Raw genomic sequence first — 17,749 nt, 5'->3', positions numbered from 1 at the left:
ATTAAGTGAGTTAATACATGTAAAGCAGTCAATGTCCTCTTTCCTCCTGGGGCTAGATGTTAGCTGCTACTAAAGTGCAGAGTCCTAGATATACAGTCCAAATCCTTTGCACTTTTACAATTCAATGTTTTACAATTTCAAAAGAATTTTTAATGTTTCCTCTCATGGGTCCTCACGGAGATTCTGTGAGGTAGAAACAGAAGCTGCTATTCTTCATTTTAAAAATTAATAGAGTTATAGCTAAAGTTTAGAAATGTTTTGATTATTCAAAGTCCATTGTCTAATAAATGGTAGAGTGATAACTGAACTCAGGTCTTCTGATTCCAACTGTGTGGTGTGTATGTTCCTTCCTTCTTGTACCAATGACATCCTAGCCTGAGATGGCCTCCCTTTTATTTTTATGTTATAAAGGTAGTACCTGTTCACTCTGTAAAAATAAGAAAATATATATTAGCAAAGAAAAAATAAGATCCCACAAAATCTTTACCCTACCCTATCCACAAGACTTACTGTTAACATTTTGGTGTATATCCTGTCCTAGAATATGTTTTCTTCTGATGGTTCTGAATTTAGGGCTCCTAATTATAAAATGATTTTTGATGTTCCTATGTTCTGGTAATGTTGAATCTAAGAATATCCGCAGCTTCAAATAGAAAGCTAGTACTCTTTGATTTCAAGGTGCTGTTTAAATAGATGAGTTCACACTATCTGTCATAAGCAGATGGCAGTAAAGTAGCAGGGGAAAAAACCACGTTGTTTTCTTTTGTTTTTCGTCTTTCCTTTCCTGTCATAGTTAGATTGAGTCAAGAAGAGTGACTTCTCACTGATCCCAAGAAACCGAAGCCAAAGGCCTAACCCCGTATTGAGAATATTTTAGACTAGGATTATTTATGATATGTCAATGCCATATTTAAGGTTGATAAAAAGAAACAATGTTGATAGCCCTGGAAGTAAATATTTGGTATTTTCATAAACTTCTCAAATACTTTAAAATTATTTTTCTCTTAATAAATCAGGAGGCAGAAAACCGGGCTCTGATTCTTAAGATTCAGATTCTCCAAGAAGAGGTATGTTGAAATTGTTAAAAGGGCACAGATAAGCATATGGAAATCATACAATCATGGGTCCTGACCCTGGGTTAAATATAAATCATGTGAATTTCAGGCTCCTGTGGACCAAATACCAGGTAGCTTTGTCAAATGAGAAGTGAGGAAGAGTAGACAGGGTTTTCCTTTCTGGAGAGAAGTATGTTATACCTTTGTAATCATCCATGGAAGAAATGGGATTTAAGAGATTCAGACTTAAGATGAACTGAAATTAACCCATCTAAAAAATATACAAATCAAGAAGGAAAGTATAGACATTATCTAATAATTTTCTATTATTATTCCACAAAGCTAGATGGAAAAGGTCTTTGAGTCTAAGACCCAGATCTTAAATTCACTGACAGTCTAACCTTGGAAAAGCCATTTATCTTTTGAGGGATTAATAATACCCATTCCCTACAGCTATTTTAAAGATTAAGATAATGCATGTGAAGCCATTTGGTTAACCATAAATACCTCATATATATTAGGAAATACTAGTAAAATTGCTAAAAAAAAATTCTATGCAATATATATTTTTAAGCAACAGAATTAAAACATTGAAAGAACAGGTAGCAAAGCTACCAGAAAGTTACTATTTTGGAGGAAAATTCTCTATAGGTACCTTTTGAAAGTTAATCATTATGTACGGTTTTTTGTTTGGGTTTTATATAAGTTTATTAGATGTATTTATTAAGCTGTGGTGAACAGTCTGATGAGTTATCCAATTTATGGCCCAAGTGGACATTAAAAAAATTCATAGTAGAAAGGAAAGGAACAACTAAAGATTGGAAAGAAACCCTATGTTAGATTCAGACATGTTACAGCTACAAGGCCAGGTTTCCATGAAACTAATGCTTTACAGTTAAGCTCCCAATGTAAGATATTTTTGTCCTCATATTTAAGATGATTGACTAGCATCAAAGAACTGTACTATACCAATTTAGAATTGAGATAGAAGGAAGGAGACTTAGAACCCTTCATCATGAGATAGCATTACAATTATTGATTTATATTAGAAAAGGCTTATAGGTGTCACTAAGATTCCTTTAGGAAGTAAAAATCTGATGTAATGTGAAGAGTAATGGCACAATGGTTCGGGTAATTATTCCCTTACATTTATTCGTTTGTTTATTATACACACATTCATTGGGAGATAGACTCTATTCTAGGTGTTAAGGATACAGACTTAAACAAAATAGCCCATGTGAAACTAGCATGTTAGATGGTGATTAGTGCCATAGAGAAAAGAAGAGCAGAAAACAGAGTTGTGGGGAGTGCAATTTAAACTAGGGTGGTTAGGAAAAGTAGAACTGTGAAGTGAATCATGCGGTTAAAAACTAGAGGTTAAAACCTAGGAGGTTCGGGCTTCCCTGGTGGCGCAGTGGTTGAGAGTCCGCCTGCCGATGCAGGGGACACAGGTTCGTGCCCCGGTCCGGGAAGATCCCACATGCCGTGGAGCGGCTGGGCCCGTGAGCCATGGCCGCTGAGCGTGCGCGTCCGGAGCCTGTGCTCCGCAACGGGAGAGGCCACAACAGTGAGAGGCCCGCGTACTGCAGAAGAAAAAAAAAAGAAAATAGTAAGAAGTACGGGAGAGCCAAGGGAATTGGAGGGGTGTGGAAGAGAGAGATTGTAACGATTGACCATGGAAGAATTTAAGCTGAGTCAAGAGGGAACGGAGCTCATGGGAAGGTGGAAGGATAATGAGAACGTAGTAGGATCAATGGATTGTAGGCTCCAGTGGGGATTGAAGGTTTGTTGATGCACAAAGAAGTAACCTGGAAAGACAAGAAATGGTGGTTGAAGAGTGAGATGCTTGCAGTTAAGATAATGGAGGGATCCCAGTTGCTGGTAATTACAAGTTTGAAGGTGTGACTAGGGAGTGAGTGCTCGAGGTGAGATGGAAAATAAGAAGGGATTGCTGGGAGTATTCCTGGCAGATCACGTTAAAAAGATTGTGTTATTTTTGGACAAAGTTTAAAGTTTTGTCCCTTAGTTTAAAATGGATTACAATGTCAATGATGAAAATACTACTTCCTAAAAAACACTTAGTGATTTCCTTTTATTTTTTTGGTCTGAATCTAAGAATACTATCTTATTTTACATTAGAATGCTAAGAACATTATGGATATGTATAAATTGGAAAAGAAGATTGAGGAATTGTCTAAAACTGAGAAACAGCATCAAGTAAGCACTTCTCAAATACTGGTAAAATATTTTCTTTCATCAAACTAATATTACTTTTTGAAGTTGTATGTGACTCATTGACCCAATAACCTTTCGTTATAAATTTTGAAATTTGTACTGCTCTAGCTGTCTGAGTTATATAAAAGGCAGTTTCTGTTTTTCAATGTAGCAGCTTTACTGATATATAATACACATGCCATTAAATTCACCCACTTAAAGCATATGAGTCAGTGGTTTTTAGTATATTCAGAATTATGCAACCATCACTAAAACCAATTTTAAAATACTTTTATCGTCCAAAAAGAAATCCCTTTAGCGGTCACTCCCCATTCCTCCCCAACCCCAGACAACCACTAATCTGCTTTCTATCTCCATGGATTTACTGATTCTGGACATTTCATATAAATGGAATCGTATACATTATATGGTCTTTTGTGATTGGCTTCTTTCACTGAACATAATGTTTTCAAAGTTCATTCATGTAGGAGCATATATCATTACTTTATTTCCTTTTAAGGCTGAATAATATTCCACTGTATGGATATAGCACATTTTGTTTATCCATTCATCAGTTGCTGGACATTCGGGCTGTTCCTACTTTTTTACTATTATGAGTAATGCTGCTATGAATATTTATGTACAAGTTTTTGTGTGGACATATATTTTAATTTCTCTTGAGTATATACCTATGAGTGGAATTACTGTATCATATGATAACTCTGTGTTTAACATTTTGAGGAACTGCTGGACTTTTCCCAAAATGACTGCGCTGTTTTACATTTCCACCAGCTGTGTATGAGGGTTCACATTTCTCCACATCCTTGCCACCCCTTGTTATTATTTATATTTTTTATTATAGTGACAATTTCTAATTTAACAGTATCTGATTTTGCAAATCCCTAAGTTAGGGAAGATTTTAGCTATTGTACCTTCTTAATGCAGAAAATGAGGAGAGATGGGGGAAAAATCTATCTTGATTTTTTAATTCAATTCTATTGCCTTAAGGAATGATATCTTACAAAAATGATTTTTATCTATATTACCTCTAGAAAGTCTATATTTTGTATATTTTTGTTTTATCTGCAATACATTATTATCAGGAAACAGAAGACAACTGTTATTAAATTCAAGAATTTGTGTCACGCTTATTCTCATCTCTAATGGTTTATTTGAACAATATTTTTGTTGTATGTGTTTGAAATGATGATGTACTTAAATTTCATATCTATATGTGGAATTCTCAATTTTCTTAGCAGACACCCCAATTCCATGTGGGTAGGTACATATACATATATTATAGCAGTTATAATTTAGAGATTAAAATTGATTTTATTCTAGGAATGACTGTTTTGGAAAACACAACTGTCATAAACTAGTGAAAAGAACCAGAAGACATGGTTTCAAATCCTGTCTTCTCGACTTAAAAGCTTTGTAACCACAAGCAAGTAGTTAACTTCTCTAAATCTCAATTTTCTCATCTATTAAATGGATATGATAGTTTCTACCTCATCCACAAGCTTGTTGGAAACTCAAATGAGATGATTATGTGAAGATACCTTTAGAACTATAAAGGGATATCAAATATATATGATTATGATGATGATGGTTCTACTTCTGACTATGCTGATTATTTTTCCAGGTTTTCCATCCAATCAATATACATTTTTATCAATTACATCCTATTTAGAAGCCTATGCCAACAAGCCTGCTTTTGGTTTGAATAAACTGATATATCCTTAATATTCACTTTGCTAAAAGAAATCTTGAACATTTTTAAACTATGTTTTTAAAAGAGGAAGAGCTTTCTATATGTCCCTATGGACTCTGTTCGTGTCCTATCTAGATTTTTAATTTCATCAAAAAAATGAAGACTCTCTATGTCCTCTTATTATATGAAGTGTGAAATAGTGGGAAGAGCCCTTGGCTGGAGTTGGTGACTCAGATTCTAGTCCCCATTCTGTCACTTACTGGGTGTGACTCTGGGCAAGTCTCTGGATGCGCTGAGCTTCGATTTCCTTCCTGGTAGAGCAAGGGCAATGACCTTGACCTCAAGGGTCGTTGTGAGGCCAATGTGAATGTTCTTTATAAAGTGAAAAACACATGCACATTTAAGGTGCCAAAGAAACATGTCTCCCTATTGGATGATTTTGTGGCACTGTCCTTTACCAAAGCAATGTCCCAATGGCCTTTCCTAAATGTGTTTCTTTTCAGATGCTGTTACACACATATGAGAACACTTTGCTTAATAAAGATGCAAGTTTGCAGAAGGTTGGTCCTGTCTCTTCACATGAGGGCCTGTGGGATTCACTAGCTCTCTCCAAGTCATAAAGGAAGGAGATGGTCATTTGTGTAACTTCACTCCTGTTAAAATATCTGATTCTAATATTCTATCACAAGACATTTCTTTATTTGTAAGAACAGAAATGTTCTTCTGAGTGAAGAATACTGACTTCTCCATCTGGGATGTTTTAACATATCCTCTGTAAATTCTGGTGAGGTTCATCCCTTTATTCAACAAATACTAGTGTGCCAATTTGCCAGTCACTGGCTAGATAGTGGTGATGCAATTTTAATTCATAACAACACAAATGAGTGTGCAGTCAGTCATTTTAGGGAAAAAGAAGAATATATCCTCAGTTATTTTCTACCTAGTTTGATCGATTGATTTGATAGATAGATATTATTCTATTTATCTTTGTGTCCTGTGATTATAGCCTATCTGGTAACAAAGTTTGCCGGCTACCAAGATGCTGGTTATGGTGGCTTTAACAGACCCAGGAAGGATACACACTAAGTTACTAAACTTCCACATTCCAAGACAGGAGAGTGAAGAAAGAGCAGTATTTCACTTCTTTTCCTTCCCCTGCAATTTATGAGGTGTCAAAGGAGTCATTCACGGCTTGTGGACATTGATCAGGACACTGAATATTGTACCAACAGTATCTCCTCATCGTGGGTGTTCTCGCTCCCCATGTAGTGCCATGGGGTAGTGGTGGTTGCTCACTTCCTCTGTAACTCTGGTCTTTCCACCATTTTGCACTCTTGCCCAGCACTCATAATGCACTTCTCATGCTCCAGGCACCATGCTAGTCATGGAATAGAACTATAGGTCAGACACTGACTGTACCCTCTGGTCTTGCAGTACAAAACTATGGTTTTAACAGAGATATGGTTTGAACTGGATAAAATTGGATGCCTTAATAATTCATTAGTCATTCTGCAGGTTAAAAACTGCTTTTTTTCTTAAATGTACCATAGTATTATAATTCTGACTTGGACTTAAGAATTACCTTGCAGGGTATGATTCCACTGGACAGGCAAAGACAGAATATAAATAACACCAGTCACATACAGTTGCCTTGCTGTCCCATTCTTTTCTGCTTAGTTTTTTTTTTTTTTTTAATTTTTTTGTGGTACGCGGGCCTTTCACTGCTGTGCCTCTCCCATTGCGGAGCACAGGCTCCGGACGCGCAGGCTCAGTGGCCATGGCTCACGGGCCCAGCCGCTCCGCGGCATGTGGGATCTTCCCGGACCAGGGCACGAACCCGTGTCCCCTGCATCGGCAGGCGGACTCTCAACCACTGCGCCACCAGGGAAGCCCTCTGCTTAGTTTTAATCACAAACACAGACTAGTTCAGTTTTCCAATAATGAGATTAGTAGAAGGTCTCATCATCATTGGGCATTTACAATTCTTCCATGGCTCAGATTGATAGTCTAGTAAATGCAATTTAGTGGACTCACACATTTATTTGCTATTAATTCTCTCTCCTACTTTTCAGAAGGATTTAAGTATAGAAGAACTTAAGTCAACCATCATAGAATGTGAAAGCATTATAGAGGTATACCATAATGATCTCACAGCTTGCAAGGTGGGGTTATTAAATGCAAATGTGAATGTCCCACTAGAGTAACACGTGCAGCCTAATGTTGTATGTGATTCCAGAACTTACGAGGGGAGAAAAACAAACTGGCTCATGAGTTACAGCACTTGCAACAGGAACTCATCGTGTAAGTTCAGAGCAACCCTTCACCAGCCTTCTGTCATGTACCCCCGCCCTACATTCTTCACCTACCGAGCTATGTGCAGTTCTTTGAATGTGCCACGTTCTTTTCTTCTGTACCTTTGTAAGTGATATTTTCTCTGCTTTTCTCCTAAGAGAATGAATTCCTTCACAAGTTTTCCATCACCTTGCCTTACTCTTCCTTGCTTTTCTGATACCTTGAGATTAAGTAATCCTTCTGAGTTTGTGCATGGCACGTTGTTCTTACCTCTTTCCTAGCACCCACTACCTTATATTATAATCGTTTGTTTCTGATTATGTGTCACATGCTAGTCCAGGAGTCCATAGGTAACAAAAATGTGTACAGTCAGTGGGGTAAGTGCACATACTTACATTAGGGAAGTGACGATGAGGAAAGTGCATTATCCAGGTAAAGATGGGGGTTACTCTGCTTAGCTCCAGATAATTGTTACATCAAGAATATATGGGGCTTCCCTGGTGGCGCAGTGGTTGAGAGTCCACCTGCCGATGCAGGGGACGCGGGTTCGTGCCCCAATCCGGGAAGATCCCACATGCCGCGGAGCGGCTGGGCCCGTGAGCCATGGCCGCTGAGCCTGCGCATCCGGAGCCTGTGCTCCACAACCGGAGAGGCCACAGAAGTGAGAGGCCTGCGTACTGAAAAAAAAAGAAAAAAAAAAAAAAAAAAAAAAATATATATATATATATATATATATATATATATATATATGGACCCAGTGTGGCCACATGTTCCCATTTTTTAAAGAAAAGCCAGAAATCTAGATTTTTAGTGCAAATTTTAACAATTTAAACTATTGGCTCCAATTCTTAAAAAATAGAAAATATAGCTTACCTGTTTGCAACCACCTGGAGTCACTAGTGTGTGCAGCTCCTGGAGGGCAGGGACTGCCTACCTACCTACCTACCTACTTATTTATTTATTTATGGCTGTGTTGGGTCTTCGTTGCTGCACGCAGGCTTTCTCTAGCTGCAGCAAGCGGGGTCTACTCTTTGTTGCCGTGCATGGGCTTCTCACTGCGGTGGCTTCTCTTGTTGTGGAGCACGGGCTCTAAGTGTGCAGGCTTCAGTAGTTGTGACACGTGGGCTCAGTAGTTGTGGTACATGGACTTAATTGCTCTGCGCATGTGGGATCTTCCCGGACCAGGGCTCGAACCTGTGTCCCCTGCATCGGCAGGCGGATTCTTAACCACTGTGCCACCCGGGAAGTCCCAGGGACTACCTCTTATTCCCCTCTGTATTCTTAGGTACCTTATACAATCCTTGGCACACATGGGTGCTTACTGATTGTTTGGTGATAAATAAACCTTATTCTGGTGACTTAAAACATAATATTGGAGGCATACCTAACCAGACGACTACTGGTTTGTTTGGTTTTTTTCCCCCAAGGAATGGAATCCAGTTCAGTGTCAGTGGAGAGCATAAGAGTGTCAACTCTGAAGGAGAAAAATCTCTACATTGTGAACTCATTCTTGCTCAGTCTGCAGAGGTATGTAATTATCATCAAATGGAAGGCTTTAAAATATAATCACCACGTGGGATAGCTTGCTATTAAGTGAAGTTCTGTAGCTTGCTGAAAAGCACTCATGACATTTTGAGGGAATCTGTTGATAGTTTATAGAACCTAAGTCTAAAGTCTCTTAGCCTGGAAGAACAGATCTTTTTCAAGTTATGGCTGAATACTATAGTGAGACTCCAGCATGGGGTTGTAGAAATGTGTGTTCAGTGAATCTGAACTTTAGAAATCTTTATATTCTTTATATTTTTCAGGACAAACTACCTGCAGTGATCCCCAGCCTGGGGTCTGAAAGATAGCGGTAGAGATCCATGAACTATTTTTAGTATTTCTCCAAACTCCCAAAGTAAATGTATCTACCAAAAATAAAGATGCTCAGAAACAAGATGAAATTTCTTTGCTTTAAGATGTAATTGTACCAACCCAAATTAATGACACTGATTATTATGTTCTGAACATAAATTAGCATTTTTATATGTTTCGGGTTAATTTTAAAATGGCAAAATGAATTGTTGCTTTAAAATCTCCAGTTTGTTCATAGACCCATTTCTTTACAATAGGGGAGGAAACAGTCGAAAGCTTTCTTGTGGATGAAATGTTGGGACCCACCTCCCTACTATATTTTTACTCCTTTGTACTTTCTAGTTTTGTGCTTGTTATGTTAGGAAATGTTTTATTAGCAAATTGCTTTTTTTCGCTACTTTGATGGTCTTTCCATGTTGGGTAGATGATGGATATGCCCAGAATGTCCTCCTGTTGACAGCTGTGATATGACCTTGAAAGGAGAGAATGTCCTTGGGGCAAATGCTGTTTGAATTTCTCCTGCCAAGGATGCAGGGCAACATATGCTGCCTTCACCTAAGGCTGTCTCAGGCAGGCTTGAACATTCTGCTGAGGGCTGTGCTTTCCTGACATTCTGTTTCAAATACTCATCATTTTTGCTGTGTTTTTGATACCAAGCCAAACTGCCAGACTGAATGAAGTGGTGGCAAATCTGCCACGGCAAGGTGTTTTTATCCCCGGTCCTCCGAGATAATAATGATGCCAAGATGCCAGCTTATAAAGCTTTATAGTTCTGAACAGGGGTTAAACAGCTGGCAATGTTTGGCTCTGAAGTTTATCCCACTAATGGATTAGGAAGTCTTTGCCTTCTAATTGGAATCTGGAATAAGAGCCCTATGACCTTCCTCCAACAGATAGCAAGAAGAAGTTAAATTTGTTGTCATATATCTAAAATATGACAGGACATAGAGGCTTTGAGAGACGTATAAGAAATTTGCTTTGTGAATTATCATCTGAGAGTATCTTCCATGAACGGAGGACAGACAAGAGAAACCAGTCTGTTTTCAATGGGATTTATTGAATGCCCCCCAGCAGTTTTTTTTTTTTCCTGTGAATTTCTTTCCTTCCCCTCTTTTCATAAAATTAGAGCCATAGGGCTTCCCTGGTGGCGCAGTGGTTGAGAGTCGGCCTGCCGATGCAGGGGACACGGGTTCGTGCCCCAGTCCGGGAAAATTCCAAGTGCCGCGGAGCGGCTGGGCCCGTGAGCCATGGCTGCTGAGCCTGCGCGTCCGGAGCCTGTGCTCTGCAACGGGAGAGGCCACAACAGTGAGAGGCCCGCGTACCGCAAAAGAAAAAAAAAAAAAAAAATTAGAGCCATAAAATATCACCTACATGTAAATGTTATCTATTGGATACATGAATTTTCCTTAAGAATGAGTAAATGTTAAGTTAAAGCCGTCTAAGAGAGAAAATGAAAACAATTTTGGGGGGATATTAGGAGGATTTCATAAGACTATTTAGAGCTATTTGATGGGGATAATTATATTGACCCATGGGCATCATTTTCATAAAGTAAAAATAATGTTCTTTATTAAGATGACAGAGTTGTGGACATTTTGGTAATTATTTCAGAACAATGAAACCAAGTGGCAGTGCAATTTAATCAGCTTGTCACCTCTGGACACAATGATGGACCAAGAAATGCTACTGTTACTGAGAGAACTTGAACAAAAGGGAGTGGAGTTCACAGCTATGCTTCAGAAGCTGGTATTGTATAACATCTGCATATTGTGCTGTTTCACTGGCCAGGAACGTCTGTAGATAATTGACCTACAGTCTGTTTGCTGAGCACAAGCATATCTGTGTGTTGGGACCCAAATGTATCCTACTACGAAATGAGAAGATTTTTCTCAAACCTTCCTGATATGGATCTTCTAGTTCTGGGTCAATCCGGACTAACAAGTTGACCATTAGATATGGATTGCTTAAGCTTATTTTTCCTACAGGTTAATCTTTAGTATCAAAGGGCTGAAGATGCAGTATCTGTTGAACAGTTTCCTTCTAGCTAATGGCTGGTAGTACCTCTTTCTCCATTTTGATTTTTGACTGGAAACTCTAGATGGTCAGAAAAAACAGAGAACAACATTTTCATGTTGGTATTTCCAGTCCCTTTCACAGTACCTAGCATATTGTAGGTAGTATTTCATTTGATGAATGAAAAAAATCCATGAAAATGCTTGTTTCCTTCTATTTGAGAGGGGAATGAAAATGGGTAGGTTTTATTCTGGAAAACAGTTCTATCCAATATATTCAGCATGTATAGGGCACCTGACGAGAGTTAGAATCTACACATGGCAACATCCTGGGGTAAAGGAAAGTCACTGGGTGGCCTTAGATGACAAGAAACTCTCTCTGGTGGCTTCTGAAATTACCTGTATAAAACCTTGTCTAAATTACTTTTTCTTATATAATTGCATATGGCTTTCACTGAATTCCTAGTTGAAGACATGGAACTCTTTTTCAGCATGAAGATGTTTCTGAAGTTGAAACACTCATTGATAGTTCTCTACAGTGGGTAACTAATCCAGAAATTACTGTGAAAGAAAAGTGGGAGAACAAGCTTACTGTAAGTGTTCTATATTTTGGTATTTTCCTGGTTTTTCTTCTACTTTCTTAACCCAGGTAATGCTTATTATACACAGTATCATTTCTAAGACTTTATTGTAGTGTTCTGCCATCTCATTCTGGCGATGTGTGTGGAGTGTGTGGGGATGTGCATGAGTGTGCATATATGGGTGACAGTAAGAGTGATGGTTACGATAAGTGTGTGTGAGTGTGAGGGTGACCAACGAAAGAGACAGTGAGTGTGAGGATATGGGATATGCCTTGGAGAGACAAAGAGTAAATAAGCTGATTTAATTAAAAGTGTATTTTATTTGAATCCTTGTGAGGACTGGCTGGTCTAAGCTTGAATTTTTCCTATCAAAATTCTCTAACTTTGATAGAATGATTATTGTGCAAAAAAAAGAATCTTATTCCTGAGACTCTGACAGTTTTATTATACCAGAACTTAGCAGAATATCAAAAATGGAAACTTCTTAGGTAGCTGGTCCCAGTTTTGTTAGAAAGGAAGCATATAAAAAGAAATCTCTTTAATTTATCCATCACTTATTATCTCTGCTTCTTGACTGCCAGACAACTTCCTAACATCTCTCAGCCCCCTGAGTTAAGCTAAAGCATGAAGTAAACTCTGAAAACTCTGGAATATTAATTTCAGTCCTTGCCAAACTTACCTTTTTAAAAAGGTTTTTAATATGTGTTTGAATATGGTAATCAACAAATACTGATTTTATTGCATTTCCTAGTCCCATTATATTATAAAGCAATTGTGATTATTGATGAAATGGTCACGTATCTTAAGAAAAAGAAAGCAAAGCTCAATTTTAGGCACACTATGGGTACCTAATATGTACTTGTTAAATTGAGATAACCCACAGGATAATCAATCTGTAGGCAACTGCGAATTGGTATCTGTTCAATTAGAATTTTAGAGTCCAGTAACAGTGAATGAATGCTATTGAGGTGGGAATGGCCACAGCATGTTATATTGCCTGTTATTTCTTTATATTTAACTTTGGAACAGTGGAGTTTGTTTTGTGACTCTTCTTATAGGAATTCAAATATATCAAGGAAGAGAAGCTAAATCTTTGTATATTAATGCTGAACAGCTTGAGAAACCACAAAGAATCCCTTGATAAAGAGTTTGCCAAATTGATAGAGATTTTGAAGAGATTCAGGCTGGAATATTTTTATTTCAGAAAAGAATTTCTTCCCAGGTGATGATCCCTTATATATAAGAAACCCATGCTTTATATACATAACATGTTTGTAATTGTGCCATGGCATTCAGTTTACCTTTTTCAAGTTGTATACCTTGATTTCAGATGACACTTTTTCAGGGAAGACATTTTGTCTGACAATTTTGGATTGTGAAAGGGTATGAAATTGACTTATATATTCAAAGTTGCAAGTAGTAAACTTGAAATATATGGAAATCCATATATTGAGTTATTTTTCCCAAGAGAAGGAGTTTGGAATCAGACTATAGAATTCTTTTAACCAGAAGGGGCCTTAGAGATTTTTTAGTAAAACCTCATAATTTTACAGAGGACTGGGGCAAAAGGATGTAAAGTGAATTGATCAAGACCTGAGAGTTATTAATGGAAAATCTATGAATAGCTCTGTTAATGGAAGGACTTGATGTTGGGACTGTTGACTCCTATCCCATTGGGCTTTATGTTCCATCTCAGGGTACAATGCATTACATTGGGCCCTAGTCAATTAAATTTCAAGTAAAAGAAGTCATAGGGAATAGAAGACTCTATATGCAAAGTGACTTAAAATCTTATCCTTCCTCTCACCTTAATTCTTTTTTTAAAGTACCTGTGTTTTATGTATGTGTGTATGTGTGTATGTATGTATGTATGTATGTATGTATGGCTGCACTGCCCAGCTTGTGGGATCTTAGTTCCTTGGGATCTTAGTTCCCCGACCAGGGATTGAACCCTCGCCCTCAGTGAAAGCACAGAGTCCTAACCACTGGACTGCCAGGGAATTCCCCTTAATTATTATGTTTTCTGGGGAAAACTCTCGAAATTTGTACACTATGTAAACCACATACTAAACAAGGACAGGGGTTAGATCTTTCGTTAACCACTATTTATATAGCTGCTAATGCCTTACTTAGCATTCCCTTAAGAAATGCTTTTTGAGTGAATGAATGAATGAATATGGGTGTATTTTGAATTTGAATAAAGTAAAAGAAAAAATTGTACTTAGAGACCAAGATTGCTGAAAGAAAATAGCAAGAAGAAATTATTTTATTCCCCCCAAATAAGGAAACTAAGTATCAGAGAGAGTTTAATACCAGAAGGAACTCTCAAGAAGATGATCTTCTGCTTTCCCTAAGAAACCAGGAGCCCAGACTTCCCCATAGTGGTAAAGGCATGGGTTAAGTAGATATGCAGCTTCCTTACACAGATACCATCTCCACAAAAGGGAGCATTGAAATTCTTTTGTTTAGCAACAAAGAACTATTTGGAGAGAGGCCTGCACTAGAGTCATCTAGGAGTAAGTGAATCTTCTGTATTATCCTATTAGACACACGAACGGCCCAGTTAAATAATAGTAGGTACGATTTGTTGAGAGCTCATTGTGTTGCATATAGTGCTAAGAATTTGACACACATTTGTCTCCAGAGAGGTCACCCTAGTGGGGTTAAGTGACAGCTGGGATCAGGCCCAGATATGGTCTACTTCAAAACCTATATTCTTTCAACTATTAATCCCCCACCTTATACTTGTTAAAATCTAATGTAATATTTATTAATAATATTCTAGAAACTTAGCATTGGGCAAAATAATACTCATCAATGGAAGGATGGCTTAGCCCCTGCCTTCTAAACATAATTTAAAAGACACAAAGCCATATAGAGGCTACACACAAAATGATCTGGCTATAGGTATTAACTATGAATAAGCACATGAGTGAAGTATTTTGTGGCGGTGAGAGGGAATTCTATATTTAGATGAAGTAGGAAATATTTATTAAAAGTAAACTTTCAGGAGTTAGCTGTTTGCTGAGGAGAAAGCTTCCATTTTGGTGCAAGAGAAACAGAATCCAGTGCTGAAGAATGGAAAGAATTGAGTGAGGCAACGAGAGGCGGTGAAAGAAAGAAAAAAAAAAAAAAAGGCTTTTGGAGGGCTTGGTGAGAAAAACATGTCATCATTTGTACATGCTTTTGTACATCCAAGTGCCACCTCTTTGCCAGACTTTTTTCCCCCCTAAATGCTAGGGAATTATAGAAAATAGGACAGAAATCTCTACCTCCATGAAACTAACATCTATTAAGGGACACAGATAATGAATGAACATATAATTATATAATATAATCCCAGGGAGTAGTAAGTGATATGAAGAAAATTAAAGCAGGATAAGAAGACCAAGAATGACCAGAACCTAATTTTAGAAAGAATGGTCAGGAAGGGCCTGTCTGAGGGATGATAAATTCAGTAGATAAATGAAGTGAGAGAGTGAGCTATGTGATGATCTGGGGAGTGTTCTGGGCAGGGGAAATAGCTAGTGCACAGGCCCTGGGGTTGTAATGAGCTTGGTATGTTTGAGGAGCATCAGGAGGCTGGCATGACAGGGGTGGAATGAGTGCTGGGCAGTGGTAGGAGATGAGGTCAGAAAGATAGGCAGGGGTCAGGTCCACAGCCTTGCAGTTCATATTTAGGAATTGAGGTTTTATTCTGAGTAGATGGGAAGCAATTGGAGGATTACAAGCAGGGAAGTAACATAACTTGTGTTTTGAAAAATCATTCTGGCTGCCATGTAGAGAATTGTCTATAGAGGGCAAAAGTGAAAGCAGTAAGACCAGTGAGAAGAGGTATTTTTCAATAACAGATCACCAATTAGAGATCCTGAAATCAATTTACTGGATTATGACCCACTTAAAAAAATAAATACAAAAATATCAGAATACATTGTATATAGTAAGTGTAAGTAATATATCATAAAATTTTTGTTTCAGCTAGGTGTGTGTGTGTGTGTGTGTGTGTGTGTGTGTGCTTAGTTAAAATATAAAATATTTACTGAGTCATGGTCAAGAAAGCCCCTGAGATAAGTGTTATTGTAATAGTCCAGGTGAGGAGTATAATGTGAGCCAGGGTGATAGTTATGAAGGTGATATGAAATGGTTGGATTCAAACTATATTTTGAGGATAGATCAGATCTGACTTACTAGTGAATTAGATGTGGGAATGCAAGAAAGAGAATCATCCTTGACTTAGGTGGTTTTGGTCTGAAAACTAGGTAAATGGGGTGCTAGATGACAAAGTCTGGGGGAGACTCAGACGTGGCAGGAGTACAAAAATCAAGATTTAGCATTAGGACATGTTAGCAAGGAGAGTTGTCGAATTTAAACACACATGCACACCCAAAGCTAAAGCTACTATGCCTCTCAACATGATAATGAAAATCTCTATAGAAGAAAAATCTTTGAAGTTTCAACATTTGTTGAATATCTTTAATAAATGGTACTATCTAATTTTTTAAAGCTTTTTCTAAGGCTGCTGTGCTTCATAAAGTAAATAAATGTTATTGTCTTATAGGTACAAATACATATAAGTGATTAAAAGCTTTAGTATTATTAAATACGGGTTTCTGTTGGGCCTTACAGTCCTTTTGCTTTCCATTGAAAGATAATGGACACTCCTGATAGCTTAGACTATTCCCGGAAAAGATAAAAGAAGATAAAATTGATGTTTTAAAAAATAGAGGAGGTGATGTCAGCAAGAAGGTGGAATAGGAGGCATTGGACCCTCCTTCTCCCATTGGGTACACTGACTCAACAGTAATACATGAACAAATTCCTTTTGTGAGAAACCCAGAAACTAATATTTAAGAGGCTCCTTCACTTTGGGTAACCATGATGGGTAACCAGCCACATCAATGATAGTAGGAAAATTCTAGATACCCTTGCACCATAATTCCTGCTCCTGGCACAGTATTATATGATCAGAAGGAACCCCCCAGCTCCTAGCTTTTTCCTGAATAGGGAAAGAGTTGGACTATTGTGCCCAACATTCCAACTTTGCTGAGGACTGCCCAAAATGCCAGCTTCTGTCTCACCTGTCTCAGAATGAAGACAGAACTGGGTGTACTATAGACATCTGAGGGACACTGAGAACGAAGACAGTGGTTTGAATTGGCACACAAGCACTCATCATAGTTCCTCCCCCTAGCTCAGCACAGAGTAAGCGGATGAAAAATTCCAGATCACAGCTTCTCCCTAGGGAAGGAAAGAGTTGGATCACACATCCAATATTCCAGCTATTCTGGGGGGTTCCTAAGAGACTGGCTTCTGTCACACCCATCTTAGAGCAATGATGGGACCCTTATACCCTGGATGCCTAGGTTCCACTAAGAACAAAAATGGTGGGTTGAACCAACATAAAGATTTGAGAGGCTCCTAGAATCTCTGCTCAAAGTGACTGGTAAGAAATTTTTCCTGTGTAAGTCCAGTCTGCTAATACTGGGAGAGGTGGATCTTTTTTCTGATGTGAAGATACCAATACAAAGAGTCAAGAAAAATGAAGACACAGGAAAGTATCTCTCCAACAAAGGAACAAAATAAATCTCCAAAAACTGTACCTAATAAGACAGAGATCAATGATTTACCCCACAGAGAATTCAAAATAGCTGTCATAAAGTTGTTCAATGAGATTGGGAGAACAATGCATGAACAAAGTGAGACTGTCAACAAAGAGACAAAAAGTACCAAACAGAACTCTTAGAGCAGAAGAATCCTGAAAATTTTACCAGAAGAGTTCAATAGCAGATGCAGAAGAAAAGATCAGTGAACTTGAAGAGAGGTCATTGAAAATTATCCAGTCAGAGGAGTAAAAAAAAAGAAAAAAAGAAAAAAAAAAAAGAGAGATTGAGAGAGAGAATGAAAAAGAGTGAAGAAAACTTAAGGGACTTAAGGGATATTATCAAGTAGACCAATATATGTATTATGGGAGTCCCAGAAGGAGAAGGGAGAAAGAAAGGGACAGAAAGGTTATTCAAAGAAATAATG

This window comes from Mesoplodon mirus, assembly GCF_964341445.2.
Source record: "Mesoplodon mirus genome assembly, chromosome: 11".
Lineage (NCBI taxonomy): Eukaryota > Metazoa > Chordata > Mammalia > Artiodactyla > Ziphiidae > Mesoplodon > Mesoplodon mirus.
Note: the sequence above shows the minus strand (reverse complement) of the source record.